General features: G+C 37.3%; 2 long non-coding RNA genes across 2 annotated transcripts; both read right to left on the bottom strand.

Moving 5' to 3' along the window:
- Window positions 1-1020: 1020 nt before the first annotated feature.
- LOC137396840 (uncharacterized) lies at window positions 1021-10299 on the bottom strand. The gene is made up of 3 exons (XR_010978626.1): window positions 10187-10299; window positions 4408-4513; window positions 1021-1962 (listed from the first exon to the last, which is right to left on the bottom strand). It is a non-coding gene; the product is annotated as an uncharacterized lncRNA (long non-coding RNA).
- Window positions 10300-11220: 921 nt separating this feature from the next.
- LOC137396841 (uncharacterized) lies at window positions 11221-14996 on the bottom strand. Its single transcript, XR_010978627.1, has 3 exons — window positions 14775-14996; window positions 13111-13169; window positions 11221-11366 (listed from the first exon to the last, which is right to left on the bottom strand). It is a non-coding gene; the product is annotated as an uncharacterized lncRNA (long non-coding RNA).
- Window positions 14997-22741: the final 7745 nt, after the last annotated feature.

A 22741-nucleotide genomic window follows, 5' to 3' on the forward strand; every position in this document is an offset into this window, starting at 1 on the left:
CGGCGTTTTCGAAACCGGAAATGACGTCACCAATATGTAACGATGACGTCAGTTCCGGTTTCGAAAACGCCGAATATGACGTCATCATTACATATTAGTGACGTCATATCCGGCGTTTTCGAAACCGGAAATGACGTCATTGTTACATATTGGTGACGTCATTTCCGGTTTCGAAAACGCCGGATATGACGTCACTAGTATGTAACGGTGACGTCATATCCGTTTTCGAAATTATCGGATATGACGTCACCGTTACATACTAGTGACGTCATATCCGGCGTTTTCGAAACCGGAAATGACGTCACCAATATGTAACGATGACGCCATTTCCGGTTTCGAAAACGCCGGATATGACGTCACTAGTATGTAACGGTGACGTCATATCCGGTAATTTCGAAAACGGATATGACGTCATCAATATGTACCGATGACGTCATATTCGTTACCGAACATGACGTCATCGGTCTACACCAGTGACGTCATATTCGTTTTCGAAATTACCGGATATGACGTCACTATTATAGCTGTACTAATGACGTCATACCCGTTTCCAACATTATTGCATGACGTCACTAGTGCACGTCTCAGTAACGCCATATTCGGCACTTTCACAACGGACACTTCGCAAATTGGGCATGCGCGCCTTCACGTATCCAAGAAACTACTTTATAATTTCAACCAACCTTCAACGCTAACAAGAAGCTTGCAGATACAAGATGTGCAGCCTTGAGATGCCAGACTCCTTTTTAGCTATGTTCAACTTACCTTCTATTTGGCAGATCCTAAAAAGGCGCACTTGGAAGCTAAGAAATATTACAAGACTCTTCACAAGTTGATATCTATAGCTTGTAAACCCACCAAGCCTGTTCTATGATTTAATGAAGTTTTTATTCTCAGTTGTTGGATGAGTGCATAATGCAACCACTGATGTTTGCTAGTTTGCATTTATTTAGCTCTCTATGTGCAAGGTAGTTTAGTCAGTTCTGAAAAGCGCAGTTTAGATGGTTCAAAATGGTATGCTACTATCAAATGCTACAAATATATTTTCAACAACAGGTGAACTAAACACACAACGTTTATAATAGGTGCAAAAAACTAAAACAACACAAAAAAATATTTGTCAGCATCTGCTTGGCCAGTTGGTTATACTCTGACTGTTGACTTCGTTTTGACTCACTTCAGTTTCTTCTGGCTGTCAATTTCAGTGTCTTCTGACCTGAAATCTTTTTCTGCAATGCTCAACTAGTCCCAGTTAGTGTGAAAACATTTCAGGCTGAGCAATGATTTGACACAACCATTTTGCATACAAACTTTTTCATGTATTGTTTATTTCATCAATTACTAGAAATAAAACGTTACGCAAAAATTAAAATACAGTTATAATATTGATTGAATCGAAAAAGAAAGATGATTATGCCAACATGCGCAATAGCATTGCAGCTAGGCGAGCTGCTGGGCCCACAGAAGTCGTCGTATTGGTACGATGACCTAACGAGTTTCGATGAATCTCTGACAAATTTCATCGATGCTCATATAGCAGAAAAATTAAGGCTAACCAGACATCAGAACGCAGCAAAATCTAATATCTACCTCCATCTGGCCATGTATCATCCTTTTAGTTCTAGTCTTTCAGCTGACTCAGCATCCGGACCATAAAACTGGGTTGCTGGAAAAATTATCTGCTGCTGCTAGATAACAAAATGATGAGTTGTAATAATAATGTGCTGATTTTTGCTGAATTTTAGCAGATTTTTTCCTGTCATTAGCAAACCCTCACATGCAGCAGGTAAAGTAGGTGACTACCCTGCAATGCACATGAGGATGCAATTCTACCTGTCACTAGCAGCTACAACAATAGCTATATCGCCATCCAACTGTGCCATAGACCGTGATTGACTGTGTATGTTACACTTGCCAGCAATGTGTTTGTGTTTGACAACCGCAACAGTTTCCACCGATTGCCTAAAACGAGAGATTACCTTCCAGATAAATACCATTTTTGCCAGAGATGGGTATTAAGTTAGTACATCTTCAGGCTCATCTCATGGATGAGCCATAAAGCTAGGGAACATTCGTTTTCTCTTAATGAAGGAATAATACTATACAGTGCACCCTCACATTGGTACAGTGCACCCTCATCCTGGTACAGTACACCCTCACCCTGGTACAGTGCACCCTCATCCTGGTACAGTACACCCTCACCCTGGTACAGTGAGCCCTCATCCTGGTACAGTACACCCTCACCCTGGTACAGTGCACCCTCACCCTGGTACAGTACACCCTCACCCTGGTACAGTACACCCTCACACTGGTACAGTGCACCCTCAGGATACGATTATAATCCATTCCTGGGTTGGCATCGTAAAGTGAAAAAATTGTATGAAGGGGTATAGAAACCATAGTAATTACATGTATATAATGCAAACAACCTGGTAAAAAACGCCAAAATTTTCTAAAACTGCTGTACATATTTTAATATATAATATTATTTAAAAGTTAAATATAAATTATATACAAATAAACATAGTATATATAGTATATACTATATATAAAATATAAACAAATATAAGTTTAATAAATATAAATTTTTAATATTAATCTTTGATATTATTGATATCCTTGGAAAGTATAAATATTTATACTTTCTGATAAAAATTGTTGAAACATTAAATGAGAGGCCCCTTAACTTGCAACAAGCAATCAATGCATTTGATTTATATATAGTTTGTATATGTACTGATAAATACAATAATACATGCACTTGTGACAGTGCTCTAATAACTTGAATGCTCTGATAACTCGAATACTTTCTCTCGGTCCCGCAAAGTTCGAGTTAGCCGAGTTTCACTGTATGCATATGTATATTATTTCATGTCAATAAAATAATATACAAATGTATACAGTATATGTACAGTGTAACAATGCATTTCAAAATTTATATATAACGCCATAAATTTTGGAAATGATATCAAAGAATTTCACGTAATTATTTTCAAAAATGACGTCACAAACTATATCATTATTTCTATTTGTGATATCACATTGTGGGAAAAATGACAGTACATTTCGCGGCGTCATTTTCGAAGTCACAATTTATTCATGACGAGATTAACTCCAACTCTTTTCTCAATACCTTATACTGAAATCATGATATACGAGGTCTGATCCAAAAGTTCCCGGAATGGAGATGTATACTCGTTCAAAAAAAAGGATATTACGAACTTTAAAATAAAGTTTTAATCATTCCTGAAAGCTTCCTTATAATCGTTGCAAGCGTGCATCCTGAGCTCGTTTTGATCATCAGCAAGATTGGCGCGAAATTTGCTGCGACTCGTTTAAATTGTTAAAAAATCGTTTAAATTGTCAGTTAAAACTTTAGAACAGTTCCAAAACTAAGTCCAGTCTCTCCAGATATTTTCTTCAATGATTAAACGTCGATCTGGCATGACTAGTGACCTCACACTGTCAATTTACGAGCAGGTTCTTGCTGACGCTGGTCTGCCAGACCTCGCGTCATCTTCAGTGCTGTCTCTACCTTCACAAAAACGGTTGTACCACTCAAAAATTTGTGTTTTCTTTAGACCAGCATCTTCAAAAGCAATAGTTAACATTTCAACTGAGTACTTGTTTTCACTAATTTCGCACATTTAATGCAAATACGCTGTTCCGATTGATTAGACATGACGATAAATTTGTTAAAAAACGACCGAAGAACCGGACAGACCTTGACATATTGTTAGCTCACATGAGAACGCATTGTCATAGCAACCTGAAATTTTGTGACAACACTCCAGAGGTGTTTTCCAGCCAACCCTGCAATGGGTTTGTCCATCGTGCGAATATGCACGAGTATACAACTCCATTCCGGGAACTTTTGATCAGACCTCGTACATATGGCAAATAATAAACAAATAACATAACCTCAACATCGTTTTAAAATGAATTATTTCAAAAATGCCATAAGTATTGAAGCACATATTTAAAATCATATAATGAAACAATGAGTTGTTTCATAGAGCAGTTTACGCTAATTTTAACATAACCATACTTCTAACTACCTTTGTGGAACGTAGTAAGGAGTATGGTGGAACAAGCTTTAAGAGATGATATATTTTACTATAACTGAAGAGAATACACTGCTAAGTAGTAGAGATAGGTTGAGAGCGGCGGGTAAGAGAGCTAGGCAAGAGAAGCAAATGAAAGGCAGGTCAAATATAAAAGACATAAAAAAAGCAAATCAGAGAGACGGAGGGGAGAGACGGACAGGAAGGACAGAGACATGGGAGAGACATGTGGGAGAGAATTAGAAAAAAGTGGACTAGCTGTGAACAGCTAGTCCATTTTCATGCTGCAAGACCGCATGAAAATTTGCAAGCTGCCAGACTACAACCAAACAGCTGCATTTACCTTTGTTAGCTCCTGTGTCTGTCACATCAGCTTTCTTAGAGAATCCTTGAGCTGACGATATTATCTTCAGTGTCCAGAGCAGATGATAGGCGAACACCAGAGGCAGCTGTAAATAGATAAAAATGAAGTGCGAAGATACCTGATCTGCGGTTAGCAAAAGATTCAAGGAGAACTCGTATTGAATGTTACCGACTTGTATAAATACCATACATGTGATGAATTTGGAATATTTTCACAAATATTTCCAAAACGGCTCAAATGTGACGCATTTGTGAGGCATTCTGTTTACACTTTCATGCAACCTTATTCGTCAAAATATTTTCACAAATATACTTCACGCATTCAGTAAAACAATGTATGTTGTCTTTACGCATCTATTTCATAATTATTCTAATTCTGTCACTTTGAGCACTGATATCTCAAAACCTAGCCAAAAATTAGTTTAATTTTTTAACTTTAGCTCAAACGGATGCATATCATCCTCTGATAAACATGAAGAGCCTGTTGGTCACCTGCAGATGTTTTTCATGGAAAATTTGGTGGAAAATATGGGTCCCATGATCATATAATGACTAGCTGATTAAACCAAGCTGAAACAAAACTGTACAGTAACGAGCATCTATATTTGGTAAGGGATTTCCAGTAGAACCCGAAGTGTTCGTCATAAACCAGTGCTATGATACGTTTTATATTGATCCTTTTATTGGCCTTTCATTTTAAGTGATAACAACATGTGACAAAACAACAACCACGTCAAGTTGAATACGTCATCATAATAAAGGGATTCCAAACTACGGCCGTTTTTTTAACTGTTTGTTTTTTGAGCTTTTAAGAGCTTGTAACCACATTTCAACATATTTTGAACATACAGTCATACTTCAACTTACGAGCTTAATGCGCTCCGAGACTGAGCTCGTATGTCAATTTACTCGCATGTTGGTGCAATTTATTTATATATAGAACAATTAAATATATATTGATTGGTTTCCATACTCTAAAAAAGCAAATAAACACTCAAAACAAGATATTGTAACAGAAAGAACATGTTGGTTATTGTACTTACGTACTACATGCTTTCAAAAAGCAACAAATAAAAAATAATGCAAGGAAATGTGATTAATTAAAATGTAAAATTAAATACATACAATAGCTGTTAACACTCCCATTTGCCAGGGAGGGAGATATAAGTTATCCTTCGTTACAACATTTGACTTTGATAATTTGGGATTTTATCAAAGTGTTAAAAGACAAATTTAGAAGCAAACCTGAAAGCAAACTTTCATTTTCAACTAAACGTAATTAAAATTTCTTCGGCGTTCATAGTTTGATGTTTCTCGCTGGTTAGCGAGAAATTTTTCCTTTTTTCCGCTTTCACGACTAGCCGGACGTTTTAAGATAAACCTATCTAAAGACGTTTGCCTTTGTCGCCCTTGCAACATGTTGCGATTAGGACATACACAGGTGTCGTCACAAATGGTGAATGCACGACCACTAGCCAGCTTGTCCGAATGTCTATTAAACAGTTTGGATAGATAGCGCCGGCCTTTTCACATAGCATCGTTTCAGTTACGCTGTCACCGGCCAATTGTTTGTCCAATGCCACCAGCGGTCGTGAAGATCGCTGCACCGCTTAGAAACTATGGTTAGTCCTTTTGCGAACTAAATGCCCTGAATATAATCCTTCTGTTTGATAATTATGAATGTATTTCTGTCATATTGCCGAGCTAGCTCAATCGCGCATACACATTTTGCATATTTTTCAAAATTTTTCCGTTTAATATCAATTGTTATCATTTGCTTTTTCTTGGTATTATCTTTAATTTTACTGGCAAACCTTCGGTCTACGCACAGTACGTTTAATTCACATAATTCTGCACAGAAAATCGTGCACAAAAAACACGGTACAACAGTATAACCTGAGCAGTTGAAAAATACAGAGTGATGCTGTTCTCATAAAACACCTCCGGCATACTTGGCAACTGACTCAAGTGCTCATATCTCAAACATGGCTCGTACGTTAGTGCTAAAACTTGCTTGAAAGCTGGCTCGTATCTCAAGTTTCTCGTACGTTGGAGCACTCGTAAGTTGAAGTATTACTGTACAACACAACAGAGTAAGACACGGTGAATCTTTTGATACCAAACAACTGCAATGTGAACTTCGTTGCAAGTCTACCTTCAAGTTAAACCCTTTTACTGTTAGACCTTTTTACTGAGACTAAATGGGACTTCACTACTGCATTAAATTTACTATTCTGATCAACTTTATTTAAACTGATTTTGGAAAACTTGATATACTGCCAGTATTTATGTAATAGCTCAACAATCAATGCAGATATTGTTTTACTACAAAGTGCATCTTATTCAAAAGAAAATTCTCTACAAGTACAAAATAGTTAATCACTAGCGAATTGCTTGCATTGCCCAGGTATAAAAATCAACTTATAAACAGTGGTAGCAATGCCACACTTATAACCTCTGTTTATAAACAATACGTAGCTTTAGTTCTGTTTTACAACTAAAGTGTGTTTGTTGTTTCGTATGTGCTTGTTTTAAGTATCCCAAAAAGTTACTCCCAACACAACTATTTGTGATAAACATTCTTTTGCTGGTATTATTATAAATTAGGGTATGTTTACTTGCAATTCGCTTTTGCTACCAACTATTACTACTAACTATTGCTACAAATATTGCTACTAACCATTACTACCAACTATTGCTACTAACTATGGCTACTAACCGTTACTATCAACTATTGCTACTTTTTTCTTCAGCCGGCAATCATGTTATACTACTGGCAACCATTTTATACCGATAGCAGTCGCATTATCCTGTTAGCAACCGCGTTATACTGCTAGCCAATGTGGCATGCGGCTAGCAACCTCGTTATAACGCTAGTAGCCATGTTATGCTGCTAGGAACTGCGTTATAACAGTAGAAAGTGCATTGTAACGCGAGCGAGCAAGCACGTTATAACGCTAGCAACCGCCTTATCCCGCTACTCGCTGTGGTATATTGCTAACAACCAAGTATACGGCTAGCAACCATGTTACAATACTAGCAAAAATCTTATACTGTTAGCAACCATGTTCCATTGCTAGCAACCATGTTATACTACTCACAACCATGTCATACTGCTAGCAAGCTTACTTCAATGTTTTACAAATCATTGTATAACATTGAAGTATGCAATGTTATACCATGTTAGCATAACATTGCAAACTAACATGGTATGTAACATGTGATGATTACCAATGTCGGTCATTCCATTGGTAATCATAACGGATTTCGCGCAAAAATTTATGTAAAAAAAGAGATTACAACGTCTAACCATCGACCAGTCTCTGCGGTAAACTTTAGTACAACTTGAGAACTTAGGCAACAACAGCGACTAAACATGTCGTTATTTGTGTGCTCAGTCAGTTCAATTTCTATTTTTGTATCAGTCAGTTTAATTTCTATTTTTGTATCAGTCAGTTTAATTTCTATTTTTGTATCAGTCAGTTTTATTTGTTCTTATGGATTTTATTTTCAATTTATTTTATTCCTAAGCTCTATTAAAGTTTGCAGCAGTTGTAAGCAACCTGCTGCAAAAATTTTCGCACAAAAATTTATGTAGAAAAAAATAATATGACAGCGTTTAACCAAAGACCCGTCTTTGTTGTAAACTTTAGTAGAACTCAAGAATGAAATAAATTGAAAATTTACTATATAAACGGCAATCGTTGTCTGTGTGATTGAGTGTCCGCTTTATAGAGTACCATACTTTACGGACTATTAGCCGCTACTAGGTATCCAGGGCGTGTTAACGGGATTCTCCGGTTAGTGCACGCCTCTTTACGGCGCCAAACGACACTGGTGCGTTTGAAACAGCAAATTTGCTGCTGTGTTAAAAAGCACCGTCCTGAGTTCGGCAGCCTATACAACTATACAACTGTACTAATCATTAAATAAAATAAATTAATGAATAGTAATTTACATGCGATTAATTTTTACTGCCAACGTGTACCGAGAAGGTCACGCGAACGTTGGTTTCTTGCAGTCACTGGAAAACGCAGTTCTCTCCTTCAAATTTTCTACATAAAAAATAGGAAAGCATTTCTTAATCGATGTTGTATTGTCTATGAATTGCCACACTTCCACTACATAACTCTTTCACTTACGTCCGTGTACAAATTTAGCTATCGGCCTACTGCCAGCCATTTTGCCGATATTGCTTAATATGTATACATTATTTTTTCAATCTCTAATTTCTAAATTTTTAAACTTGATCTAGAATGTTTGTTTTGTTTATATTTCATTTTGCCAACATGTATATTTCATTTTTATATTCATTTCATAACAAGCACTGCTATACAAAAAATTCGTTGTGTCTATACTTTGTGCGTTTTAATTATCTGTGTATTCACAAAAATCTGAATTGTCTATAATTTCATCAACATAAGCAGTTATTTGTTGTTTTTTTTAACTCGGACACATTTATTGAACTCGCACAAAAAATCTTCGTTTTTACATTGGGAATTCTCTTTTAAGATTAAAAAGATTTAAAATTAAATTTTAGGCTAATTTTATAGAGAAATCTTTGGAAAACACTCACTACTATAAGTCTTAAAGATCGTTGGTTATGTTATCAACGAATAATAAAATTCAGTTGCTAGCAATTACTAGGAAAGTCGCAAATCCCACCCTCCCTCCCACCCACCCATCCCACCTTCACGTGGGTGGGATGCTGAGCGGTATGACACTCACGCGTCGTACCGGAGTGTACTCCGATTTTTGTTCAAACTACGAAGCAAGAATTTCCTGAATTTTTTGTTCAGACTCCGATTTGTTCGAACTGCGAGTCGTTCAAAAACCGAGGTTGCACTGTACTGATAAAAAAATGGAGGGATTCAAAAATCATCTATCAAAGCTAGGCATAGTTACACTGAGACTAGAAAAGTCTCAAGCTTTACAACATATTATCGCAGGTTTTGACCAATTTATAGTTCTTCCTACTGGCTTCGGAAAGAGTATTTGCTTTCAGATGGCAGCGTTTTGCAGTGGTAGGTCCGAGTTGTTCATAATAACTGTCGCGAGTAATCATAATACTCGGAGTAAAATAAAACTGAGATTACATTTTACTAGATAAACTTCTTTACTAGCAGCGTGTGATTCATTCTTGTTGTTCTATTGCTATTCGTTTGCTATGTTTGTATTGCTATTATGAAAATTTTTTATTATAATTAAATCAAAACATAATTATATGAATTAATATAACTCCAGTGATTGATTTATTATGCAACCAACAGTTCATACCAGCCAGCGTTTGTTTGCTGCCAATTCGGATTAAAAATAATACATAATACTCGCGTAGATCATAAATAAGACCGTCACATGATATGATGATACTCCTTAGGAAATGAGGATTGCGATATTGGCGACTGCAGAAGTCGACTTTAGAGTTGTCTTCCCCGGGTGTTGCTATGCGTCCCAGGCGCTTTTTCTCCCCCCCCCAAGAGAGCCAAGCCCAGGCTAGCCATACGCTACAATAAAACCTCAGCATACCAATCCATTGCGAAGGTTTCTGCAGATGAAAAAACATTGAAGCAAAAATAATTTTAAGAACACCTCAAAAACTTGACATGAAAAACTTGGAATTATATATAGCATTAAAACAAAAACTTCTTTAATAACATACCTTTCTATGAAAAAACTAAATGAACTAATAACAAATTACTAATTTTAGAAAAAAAACTCTAAAGAAAAACTTTGGGGTTGGAAAATGGATTTACATGTACCGAAGCCATGATGGCGACGCCTAATGCTCTTGTTTAGTCTTCAGATCAGGTTGTAAACCATTATGTTAACGAATCTGAAGACATTGAGTCAGATTTAGACCATGCTGACTTCGGATCTGTGTCTAGCTCCAATGATTCAGACAATCCATGTTTTCACTAGTCACTACAACCACAGTAACAACAACGAAAGAATTTGTGGATATTAATGTAAACGAATTATTATCAGTGCCATTTTGTGAAAACTTTACAAAAATTTAAACAAAATGGCACTACTGATCACTTTTTATTGCGAGTTCATAACGATCAAGCTAAAAATTTGGAGTTATGACCAAAATAGTGAATGTAAAACATTGGCAATTATTGCAAAACTTGTAAACAGGGGGAAGATCGAAAAATAGATTTGCCCACTAAAGGGTTAAAGGTCAATTGAGAGCATTTTAAAATAACATCGGTTAAAAACAATATAATCATTTTTTCTAATGAGTTTAGTGTTAGAAGAGAAAACCAAATTTTGAGACAAAACATTGCCAATGCAAGATCCACGCTAGGACTCTCAGTGCTAGGACTTTCATTAGTTCTTTCGAACTAATGAAATACAATGTCAACGCCATGCTTAGCCAAAGCAGAAAAATGAGACAAAAGCACTTCAGTTGGCAGGCACTTCATCTACGACAGTTTCGTGATGGCTGCGATTAACTGTTCCTTTTTGAGCTTTCAAGAGCTTGTAATCACATTTCCACATATTTTGCACTTACAACTCAGCAGAGTAGAACACGGTGAATTTTTCGATCCCAAATAACTGTAAGGTGAATTTTCTTGCGAGTCAACCTTTGCGAGTTTACCTTTAATAAACTATTCACAACAGAAAAGACCCTTTCAGACACATACATGAAGAGTAGCAACGCTGACTACCTATTTTTTTAGGCAGCATCACATTTTTACATGATGCTTTATGATCTTCACAGATTAGTAAAGCTGTGGACTCGACAAGCATGATGAACAGATGCTGAGCAAAGTCAATCATACCTCGGAGTTATCGTTGCATGAAGGCAAGATAAGGACTGGCATCAGGTGCTATCCTTGCTAGTGCCAGCAGCGTCAGTAAGGGAAGGATAAGCCGTCGTCTGACTTCCTCAATGCTTCCGCTTGAAGCCGCTGCATGGCTGTAGACTGGCTCACACTGACAGCATCCGACAATGGCAAGAGAAATCTTAGTGAGACTCGCTCTAACATAGCAGTACAAATAACAGGAAGGAAATGATGTAACAGATCAACTGAAAAAGGTTACTGCTATTTGCTCTGCAGCTGGCAACCTCACATATAAAATCTATCCTGGTTCAAAGTCACCCTTTCGATATCCTAAGCCTTGATCAAGCAGCGTAATCTGTTTGATTTTTTAAAGCTTGACTTGCAACAAAATTCACCTTACTGTTATTTGGTATCAAAAGATTCACCATGTCTTACTCTGTTGCGTTGTAATTGCCAAAGATGTGGAAGTGTGATTACAAGCTCTTAAAAGCTCAAAAATGAAAAGCCGTCATAGATTGGAATCTCTTTATTTTGATGACGTAGCCACGAAATTTGGTTATCGTCTTGTCACGTATGTTCTCACGTGAATTGAAAGGCCAATAGAAAGCTCAATATAAAACTTATCGTAGTACTAGTTTATGACAAACACTTCGGGTTTTACCGAAGACCCGTATCAAATATAGATGCTCGCTACTTTACAGTTTTGTTTCGGCCTGGTCTAATCGGCAAGTCGTAATCTGATCATGTGACCCAATACTTCGCAAATAATTTCTGCTGCACTTTTCGATTATCACAGGTGACCAACAGGCTCGTCATGATTATCAAACAATGATATGTACTCATTCAAGCTAAAGATAAAAAATTAAACGAATTTTACGTTAAGTTATAAGATATCACTGCTAAAAGTGACTGCATTACGATGACGATAAAACAGACGCGTAAGAACAATAGACATAGTTTTATTAAATGCGTGAAGTATCTTTGTGAAAATATTTTGACGAATAAGGTTGCAAGAAGGTGTAAACAGAAACCATCTCTCACAACTTACATCACATTTGAGCCGTTTTGGAAAGGGAATCCAAACTACAGCGGTCTCGTGTGGCTGCGATTTTCTGTTTTTGAGCTTTTAATCGCATTCCCACATATTTTGCACCTACAACACAACACAACAGAGTAAGACATGTTTAATCTTTTCATTTCAAATAACGGTAATGTGAATTTTGTTGCAAGTCAACCTTCAACAAAATAGCAAAAATCGTAGTTTGTCTCTCAAAGCTTTGTGTATCAAGACCGGATAACTACTAATCACTTATTTGGGCTGACCTATTTAGCTAAAATACAGCCAGTATCAAGTTCTTCTCAATGTCATGCATCCGACTATAACAATAACAAACGATTAATTAAAACATTGCAGATCTCTTTCAAGTAAAAAAAGTTTTTCTTTCTAGAACACCTTAACAGCACTTGACATTTTTTACGTTCAAATTTAAAAATTATATATAAAATAGCACGCAACAATATAAAAATAAATGACTGACTTACCAAAATATAAAATCATTAATGTTTGTCAGACCACTTTGTCTTTAGTAAATTTGGACCAACCGTACAAAATCTAAATAAATTTAAGAGTAACCACAGAAATTTGTGTGTGGCGCAGAGAGCAGAAGCATAAACTATAAAAACCATTGAAAAAGAAGTTGGACAATAATAAAAAAGAATTCATTTATGAAATAATAACAAAGAACCTTGATCTGGGGGGTCTTTGGAAAAACTTTCAATACATGATGAACGATAATTGGTACCAAGATCAAGTCACACAACAGTATAACTATAATAGATAAGACTCGTGGCAGGGATAAATATCAGTTAGAAGAGGCAGTTATAGAGGTACCTACTTGTGAGATAGTTGTCGACTCCTGAAGACATTCCATAGGCACTGCTCGTCTACTGTCCCCTGAAGCACGAATACACAGGTATGATAGCACACTTCAAACCCCACATTCGAAGCTCAAAAATTCATAGCCTGTAACACTAGTGATTGTTGGACCGAGCTGGGCAACAATCACTAGTGCAACTGTCGTATCCAACGCCCATTGTTGCAACTGCATCCATGGGCATTGGATGCAGTTGGCCTTCATCAAAAGGTGAAGTATTACTGCTTATTAATACAGTTTGTCTTTAGCCAAGGTGACCGGATCACACCTGTGATAACACATAACCACAGTAGGTGGTCCTTGATACTTTGGCTTGGTTGGCGTTGCTTGGCGATTTCATTGGCTGATGGCGAGTAGTGTCTCGATCGGTGTTACCCATTAGCTTGGCTTTCTTGGTCAGTCTTTTTCTAGAACCTTCTTACAGTGTGTCACTCAATTATTACTCTGTATTAGCACTTTTTAAAGGTTGACTTCCACGAAATTCACATTTACAGTTATTCACCATGTCTTACTCTGTGTTGTAGGTGCTCGATGTGAAAATGTGATTAAAAGCTCAAAAACGAACAGTTACTCGCAGCCATCACCAAAACGCGCAGCCAGCAGTCATCACCAAAACGCGGCAAATTGGGATCCCTTAAATGGGACGTAATTGAACATGATTGCTTGTTTACACTTCCATGCAACCTTATTCCTCAAAATATTTTACAAATATGCTTCACACATTCAATATAACCATGTCTATTGTTCTTAGGCGTTTATTTCATCATCATTGCAATGTTGTCACTGAGCACTGACATTATAGAAAGGACCAATAGATCTATTTTAAAATATCTTTAGAGTTTTAGGTACATGTAGTTACGATGTTATATTAGGACAGAATTTGAGAAAGTTTGAAAAACTGAAAAATTCACTAAAGTGCACGCTATAGTCTCATAATAAAAATCTCACCCAACACCATGTGAATAATTATTGAAATAAATAAATTGTTAAAATAATTAAATTTTTAATCAAGTTTGGCGAACCTAAATTGAGCTTGTATTTTTTGTTAATGTAACAACGCTAGATATCGCTTTCTCATATGGTTTGTCCTTGCTGCTAGACTTATTGGCTACTAGCCAATAAGTTCGGATATGAACACCTAAATGCTAGAAAAACAAGACAAATACACAGACCATATTTTAATTTTTCTTTGCCTTACTAAATTCCACGTTTGTAAAGTCCACACATTTGTCATGACAGGTCTACACATTTGTCCATAATTCGCCTAAATCAAGAACGATGCCTCGATCTATGACGTGAGTTCTTCAGACAGCTTTACAGTTGCCGATAACGAGTGCAATGTATTTTTTCAACAGTGCCATATTTGATTGTACATAAAACCACTGGGTAAATAACAAAAACTGTAGGACGCATGTTACTAAAATAGCAAAACGAACCAGCAAAACATGAATTTTTACCAAACAATTTCTGCTAATGAAGCCAATGTATCCATGAACAAAACCTTACCCCCAAGAATATTAAGCCTCTCGTTTGACACCTTTCTTCCATGGCACCTCGCACTTTATCGAGTAAAAGTTTTATCAGACAGTCTTGAAAAAAGATTGTTTCTTTAGCAATATACACACCTGTTTGTATTTCCATAAGATATAAGGTAGGGCATCTTCAAGCTGGGGTGGATATGTTCTGTGTTGCCGAATGAAATTTGGGAAGCGTTAGGTGGGATTCCGATATTAACAGCAATCTCAGTCTTTGTAGTCCCTTTGTCCACAATATCCGAGGCATTCAGCAATGTTTCAATGCGGTAGATAATTTTATTTTTGCTTTTGAAAATGACCAACTATGCTACAAAACAGCTCAGCAGCTGTTCTCTCAATCAACTACTGTTTCTTGTCACGTGACATTGAGCCCGCGGTTCTGACGTTCTCAATAAATAGTACCTACATTGAAGGCCCGCGAAACTCCCTATTTGTAGGACGAACTTATTAATAGCTTGTGATTAAATGATTGAAGCCGGTTTTACGATAACGTCTCAATATTGTTGCTAAAGCTGAAGAAACAACTGCTAGTTTTTACTACTGCGAAACTGTCACTCAACATTTTTGGCTTTTTAGGAGGGCGGAGCTTCGAACATTTGAACGCCATTATGCTCTATTTTTCAACCCTTCCTCATGGCAGTCGATTATAGGCCGGTTCAAACGAGGCTGATATTGTACATGTACAGTGAAACTAGGATAACTCAAACTTCATGGTACCGAGCAAAAGTGTTCGAGTTATTAGAGCTTTCAAGCTATCAGAGCACTGTCACAACTGCATGTATTTACCAGTAGATACATTTACACATACGGACTATATATAAATCAAAAGTATATAGGCTATTGCTTGTTGCAAGCTAAATGGCTTCTCATGTGAAGTTTTAAAAAAAAAGTATCAGAAAGTATAGGCCTAGATACTTTTCAACCACTTGAGATTTGTTGTTTTAGGTAATGTGACTGCCGGGGCATTTGCATGTTAAAAATTGGCAAAACTTGATAGCAGTTAAAACGCTCAGAAAGAAAGACATATTTCCCTTCTAAGCGTTTTAACCTAGAACAACTTTGCCGATTTTACTGTAAGTTTGTCCAAAGGTTACCTCGCTTTTCTTTACTTTCGAAGGGACATCGCAAAGCAGATGTTTGGTAAAATTTGATTTTTGCAAACTTTTAGAAGAGTCGTTAACGAGAATATGTTGCCGATGCTGGTAACAACGATGCCTAAGAAGTACTAAAAGTTGATGTTTATATCTATGGCTTGGAATAAAGTGATATTTTAAAGTGATACAAACCGTCTTGGTAGCCGTTGGGCATAAACTGTAAGACTTAATGACATTAAGGTCGAGTTATTTAAAGCAATTTACCATTGCGTGGGAACGGACCAAACAAATTCATACGAGTTAAAGGTTGACTTGCAATAAAATTCACATAACAGTTATTTGGTATCAAAAGAATCGCCATGTCTTACTCTGTTGTTTTGTAGGTACCAAATATGTGGGAATGTGATTAACCGCTCTTAAAAGCTCAAAAACGAACAGAAAATCGCAGCTACACGAGACCGTCGTAGTTTGGATTCGTTTACCAAAACGGCTAAAATGTGACGTATGTGTGCGAGATGGTTTATGTTTACACTTTCATGCATCCTTATTCGTCGAAATATTTTCACAAATATACTTCACGCTTGCAATAAAAACCATGTCTATTGTTCTTACGTGTCTATTTTATCGGCATCGTAATGCTGCAACTTTGCGCACTAATATCTCAAAACTTAGCATAAAAATATGTTTCATTTTTTAAACTTGGCTTGAACGATTGCATATCATCCTCTGATAAAAATGATGAGCCTTTTGGTCCGCTATGATGGTCGAAAATGCTGTAGAAATTGTTCGCGCCATATGGCGGGAATTGTAAGTCACATGATCAGATAATGTTAGTTTCAGTTCAAGTTTGATCTATCGCAAATTGCAAACACGCTTTCTCGTATTAAACTTGTTAATTTCAATTTGTCATAATGTCTAACATGCCACATCGTGTTTGTGCAGCTGCCAAGCTGAGAAGCACCTTTTTTCTTGGCCAAGAGCGGAGAAAAGACCAGACCTTCACCGGGCGTGGAGCAACTGGGTGAAGCTGGATGTGACAAACTTTATTTATTAGCCTGCTTACTCTTACCTTTGTTTTCGCCATTTCAAAGACGACATGTTTTCTAACCTGTTTGCATACTCCACATGCCACCAAAGCACGTGAGTAATTATTTTATGAACTACTTGTATTAGTAGTAGTAACTCGGGTTATTTTCTAGTATACTCCTAATACTACTGTATTAATCTATATTTAATATTACAATATTAATGTCATTTAATTGTAATATGATATTATTAGTATTTTATTTTTTTAATTACGTGTATTATTCTTATTATAATAACAAAACTAATTCATACTGCATATCTATCTGTAAAACGTAATATATTAATCTATAATTGATAAAATAATGTTGTTTCATGATTAATTTCGCCAAATTTCTTAACCCCACTCACTTATAGATATGTTATATAAAATAGTTATTGTCATTTTCTGGTATCATCGTTAATAGCACATTAATATTATTAGATGATTATTATTAGTATTAGATGAAGAGTTTGTGCCAACCACTGAAGACTAGGAAGAGTTTGAGCGTTATGTTGGCCAGCGTCAAACGCTCTCCAATTACATGTAAGATAGAGCTGAACTTAACCAAACTTGACAAAATATAAAGAATATCCATAGAGTTATTACTCACATTTTTATGTTTACAATATCATGGATTCTGATAAAGTTTTGTAAAATCTATGTCTTGATTGCATGGCTATATATTTATTCTTTTTCTGATCAAACCAATATGATATAATAACAGGAAATAATGTTGTACAAATCTTATTGCAAGTCAACTATTGTGTTGTGATTTCAGACCCGAATCCTCCTTCAAAGAAGAGAAAATAAATTCACTGTCACGCTTGCGCCCTCCTCTGCTCATTCACGATGGTGCGAGAAGGCGGATGGGTAGAGTTCAAGGTTACATGTGCCTCCTGTCGCCAATCGTACACTTGGGAAACAACTGCCAGGGTGAACAGAGCTCACGTCATCAACCCCTTGCTGGCAGCTGCATCACTCTTTTCTGGCGGATGCCTTACGCATAACCTCCGTTTTCTGTCGCTCCTGAACATTCGATACCAAGCCTGACAAGCCTTCACAGCCTGACAAAAACCAAATCTTTTAGTAGTTATCAATACATAAACATGAAGTTGCTGATCTAGCTAAATAATTCATTAAAATAATGTGAAAGTGATTGTTGGTCGTAACTTTCATTACTTTACAGTCAACGGAGACGACCAGCTCTAACGCCATGGAGCTGGAAGGCTTCAAGCGATGCCAGTCCGATCTAATTTCCCACGGCCTGAGAGTGAGGTCCATTACAACGGATGTTGTTACAAAGGTTGTGTGCATACCGCAAGCTTGTGTTTTGGCTTATGCCGCAAATTTGTCGCCTTGAGCGACGGCCTCTACCTGCCTGCTTGGTGTCTAAGATTCGGGCTCTTTTCCCACCAATGGATGATGAAGAAGAGTTTGCAGATTTGCAAACAGGATTTGCGGCATTAGCCAAAACACAAAATTGCGGTATGCACACAACCTTTTCCGAGCATTTGGCGATGGCTCTCCAAATGGGAATAGATTGTCTACCAAAACAATTATTGAAAAACAATAATTGCTGATCATCAAAATAATCTCGATCTTTATATAATAAAATCATAAAACTAATACACTCTCTACTGTAGTAAGTGTACAAGCCAAATATAACAGTTCTCCTTGTGTTCCACGAGTTCAGAATATGTGTGTTCAACCGATGCATTAAATGTGTAACACAAGAATTGTAGATAATGCTTGACACATTAGCATAGCTCTGGTGTTGTTGGCATTAAATGAAAATCTAACTCACTATGATATCGCAGGTAATAATTCCACCCCAACTCAAGGGGTGCAGGCGCCACAAGTTCGTCCACACCAGGATGCATACAGAGGCATTCATGCTCCCCGTGGTCATGGAGACGATGCACAAACTCAGCATCATGGCAGCACAAACATTCAGGAAGAGATGGCATGTTTTGACAGCGCTTGCAGACACACCACTCTGTAGCCGGTGGTATTAGCTCCTAAAGAAATGAACAGATATGTCTATGCAACCATAGCTAATACATCAGGTCGATGTTATCCAACAGTATATCAGTGCAGCACTAGATTTAAATATTAAAATTGTTAATGTTGTCATTCGAGAAAGATCTGTAATTATTTTTTCGCAAGATGAAGCGATAATTATCGTCACTAAAATCATATATATATAATAATATTCGTTCTATCACTCTCTAGCTAAAACTATTACTACTAGCTAGCTTGGCACATAAGAGCTGGCTGATGGCGGTGCTTACTTGCTGGGAGATTTGATTCTGTTGAGGATCTTCTTCAGATAGAGTGTCAGACTCGAAACGCCAGGGTCTCAACTCTTCAGAATTTGACATTAGTTATGATCGCAACTCAGACATGTACACGTACGTTGACTTGTTGGACGGAATGGCCAAGCTGAAACTGTAAAGTAGCGAGCATCTTCTGTATATTTGATACAGGGTCTTAGGTAAAACCCGAAGTGTTTCTCATAAACTATTGCTAAACTAAACAAGAAACTATTGCTACGATAAGGTTTATATTGAGCTTTTTATTGGCTTTTCAATTCACGCGAGAACATCATGTGACAAGACAATAACCAAAATCTGCGGATACGTCATCGAAATCAAGAGATTCCAATCTACGGCGGCTTTTCGTTTTTGAGCTTTTAAGAGCTTCTAATCACATTTCCACATGCATGTATTTGACACCTACAACACAACAGAGTAAGACATGGCGAATCTTTTGATACCAAATAACTGTAATGTGAATTTTGTTTCAAGTCAACCTTTAACCATGTGTTCGAGCTATCCGAGGGCGAGTTATCGGAGTTTGACTGTATTTTTCAAATGGCTCATCAGAATTCTGGGAATATAATCTGTTAGTGAGTTGGCTAAAAGAAGCTAGCTCAACTCCCTGTGAACCTTATCCATTCCCTGTGAACCTTATCCATTCCCTGTGGACCTTATCTATTCCCTGTGGACCTTATCCATTCCCCATAGACCTTATCCATTCTCTGTGGACCTTATCCACTCCCTGTGAACCTTATCCATTCCCTGTGGACCTTATCCATTCCCTGTAGACCTTATCCATTCCCTGTGGACCTTATCCATTCTGGTTTTTACATCACTCGGCCACTCGTTCGAAAATTTCTAAGTGTTCAAAATTGATATAATTTTGTTTTCAATAATAAAATTGGTTTTAGATGTCTTGGAGTACACTTTGTGCGCTTTTGTTATTCTAGGAACTATTGTAGTGTGATAATAAATATTATCATGTTTTGCTATATAAAAATGGTAAGAATAATGATTTGAGAATGGGTAATAGCAAACAGGTTGCTATGAGTTTTAGTAATCATGCTCAAACGTGATCCAGCAATGTTACGTTTCCAGTACCAGAGGTAAAAGTTCCCGACTGAATTAAAACCGCAGTATTGTTTTATGGCAGATGTTCGAACTCTTTTTATATGATTAATGACGCAGCAAAACAACTTCATGCTAAATGGTTGAGGAGTTAAAGGTTGACTTGCAACAAAATTCACATTACCGTTATTTGATATGAAAAGATTCACCATGTCTTACTCTGTTGTGTTGTAGGTGCAAAATATGTGGAAAGGTGATTACAAGTTCTTAAAAGCTAAAAAACGAACAGTTAATCGCAGCCACACAAGACCGCCGTAGTTTGGATTCCCTTTCCAAAACAGGTCAAATGTGATGTAGTTGTGAGAGATGGTTTCTGTTTAACTTTCTTGCAACCTTATTCGTCGAAATATTTCCACAAAAATACTTCACGCATTCAATAGAACTATGTCTATTGTTCTTACGCGTCTGTTTTATCGTCATTGTAATGCTGTCACAAAAATTATTTGCGAAGTATTGGGTTACGTGATCACATTACGACTTGCCTATTGAATAATGCCGAAACAAAACTGTAAAGTAGCGAGCATCTATATTTGATACGGGGTCTTCGGTAAAACCCGATGTGTTTGTCATAAACTAGTGCTACGATAAGTTTTATATTGAGCTTTTTATTGGCCTTTCAATTCACGTGAGAACATCACGTGACAAGACGATAACCAAACTGTAATGACAACGTCAGATAAATGAACAGATTCCAAACTACGGCGGCTTCTCGTTTTTGAGCTTTTAAGGGCTTGTAATTACATTTCCACGTATTTGGCACCTACAACACAACAGAGTAAGACATGGTGAATATTTTGATACCAAATAACTGTAATGTGAATTTTGTTGCAAATCAACCTTTAATTGATTGAAGTAACCAAAGATATACTGCCCCCCATGCGTGGGGGCTGTATATCATTGGAGTAACTGATTGCATTAACTCACTTAACACTATCTATTCAGTGCCTTTGCAAGTATTGCTTTAAATAATAAGCATATATTAGAGTAATAAACTATAATCATCATTTCTTTAATATGAGTAATAATTACTATCTTAACTGTGGAAATTCAATATCATTCTCATGGCTGATGTTATCGTTCTGTCAATCACTGCGATTGACTAGCACAAAAGGGGGCGTGGCCTAAACGCTCCTTGTTGGCACCGGAAACGCTCGTGTTGTTGAATGCACAGTTATTACTCTAGGGAAAGATAACTTTATGGGTCAGCCTTCCATAGGCCTCCCAGTTCTCAACCCCACACCGTGTGTCCTTCTGATCACGCACGTGCAAAGCTTTTTATGGCTGGTGCTTTCTTGGATAGCATGCATAGAAGCCGTGAGGCACCTTGGCTAAATGCCAATACTGCTGTTCGTCTACTCGAGGTACAACACCTGCAAACCATGAATGCAAAGCGTGTCATAGGTGCAGTAAAGGTATCCGAAGTTCTTGACTAGAGGTCAATTACCCAGAGGCTGCAATGCCATTCCAGGCGCCTCCATATATTCCCATACTGCACGGTAGATAACTGTGGCCCTTATCATATTACGAGACAGGTGCAGAGATGACTGAATGGGATCGTATGATATTCACCGATCGTTTCTCCAGAGCCCAGAGCGCTCAACCTTGAAGATGTGTTTGCTTATGATACACTTACATTTTCAGGGGCTCATTCTAGATTTTTTATCATTTGTGGTTGGTCAAAGCAAGTTTTCTGATTCTGGTACGCAGCCAGTGGGAGCAAATAACAAGCTTTGTAAATATAGGAAGGGACTGATGAAGATAATATAAACTAACTGGGTCTGGAAAATAGTATGAAGTGCATGTTTAGCGCAGCTGAAGCCCCATGGGGCTGTTGAGGCTCTTGTTGAAGGAGCTAGTAAAAGCTACTGAGTGTCTATCTCCGCTACTGTACATAAGCTTGCACTGTTCATTCCTATTGAAGACTGTAACTTATAATTTAATGGATACATGCAAGTAATGTGATAGTAGAGAATACATACTTGGATAAATATTCCTGTACAGTGCACTCCGGGATTACGGCGTCCCTGTTCTACAGTTTTTTGGCCTTACAATGTGGAAAACGGTGTTTTTCGTTCCCGCCCACAAGCTTTTTTCGCCATACAACATCAAAAAGTGCATCACAGATAGTATGCATAATAAACTTGCTACATATAGTATATATGACACAGATAGTATGTGTAGTATAATTGCTACATCTACCATGTCGGTCTTTCCATAGCCTGTCTTGACAAGCTGTTGTTTTTGCGTAGTTGTCTCCCCGTCGAGCGGCGAGCAACAACAGCAACAGCAACAGCGGTTGTTGCTCGCCGCTCGACGGGGAGACAACTACGCAAAAACAGCAGCTTGTCAAGACAGGCTAGTCTTTCCATAGAACTCGCCTACCAAGTGTGACAAAAAGGTCAAAATCTCAAATCACCCCTACACTAGATTTAGCATTACTTTTAGTAAGCC

This window comes from Watersipora subatra, chromosome 5 (assembly GCF_963576615.1).
Source record: "Watersipora subatra chromosome 5, tzWatSuba1.1, whole genome shotgun sequence".
Taxonomy (NCBI): domain Eukaryota; kingdom Metazoa; phylum Bryozoa; class Gymnolaemata; order Cheilostomatida; family Watersiporidae; genus Watersipora; species Watersipora subatra.